This window comes from Canis lupus, chromosome 18 (assembly GCF_011100685.1).
Source record: "Canis lupus familiaris isolate Mischka breed German Shepherd chromosome 18, alternate assembly UU_Cfam_GSD_1.0, whole genome shotgun sequence".
Classification (NCBI taxonomy): domain Eukaryota; kingdom Metazoa; phylum Chordata; class Mammalia; order Carnivora; family Canidae; genus Canis; species Canis lupus.
Window position 1 is genome coordinate 24,423,057 of NC_049239.1, and position 930 is coordinate 24,423,986.

Sequence of the window (930 nt, forward strand, 5' to 3'; positions counted from 1 at the left end):
TATAATAGGAAGGGAAATAGCTACTGTTTGTTCAGTGCCGCCTAAGACCCACTGAATGTAGGGCTGTATATACATCATCCTACATATTAGCTTCCTGATAGACCTGTGAAATAGATACTATCATCTCTGTCTCATACCTGAAGAAATGAACTTGAAATAAAAACAGCCAAAACTGAAGCACTCAAGTAATTGCTGAAATCACAGTTAATGAGTATGAGCAACGCTGCGTATGAACAAGGATCTGGAGAACTCCAGGCCCACGCTCTTAAAATATCCTGCCTCTAAAAATCCAACTGAATGAGCGTACATATCCATATAAAGTTTCTCACATGCTGTTCACTGCCAATAAAAATAAATACAATATGTAATATGTTTGTATAACATATATTATATTATCTATTCACATATAAAAATAAGCATATATAAGTTAGAGACACACTTACCGTATTTATAGACATGCTTATAGGTGGATTTGAATCTATGCATTTCTCTATAGATTAAATACTCAGATCATACCAGATGCCTGCTTGTTGCATATAAATCCAGCACTCACAGCTATAAAATAAAAGCGTAATACTTCAAATATTTACAGCAGCAAGCCCAAAGCAGACTTGAAAGACATTGTACCTTAACACACACACGTACAAACACACACAAACATGTGTGTCCTATCTGACCCCTATGCTAACAGGACAGGTGAATCAAGCAAATGGGTCAAATCTTACCATGAAGTTGAGTCTGTAAGAACTGGCAGGTGCCGTGAACACATAAACTATATATATTCCTTTAAAATCATGAATTATGAGATGAACCTGCAGCACAGTTTACTCCCGGCTGAAAGGCAAGCAGAACTTGTGCGTCTCACCGGTTTCCAGGTGACGCTTCGAGAAATACTCCTAAGAAATGCAAAGGTCACACATCAATCCTTGG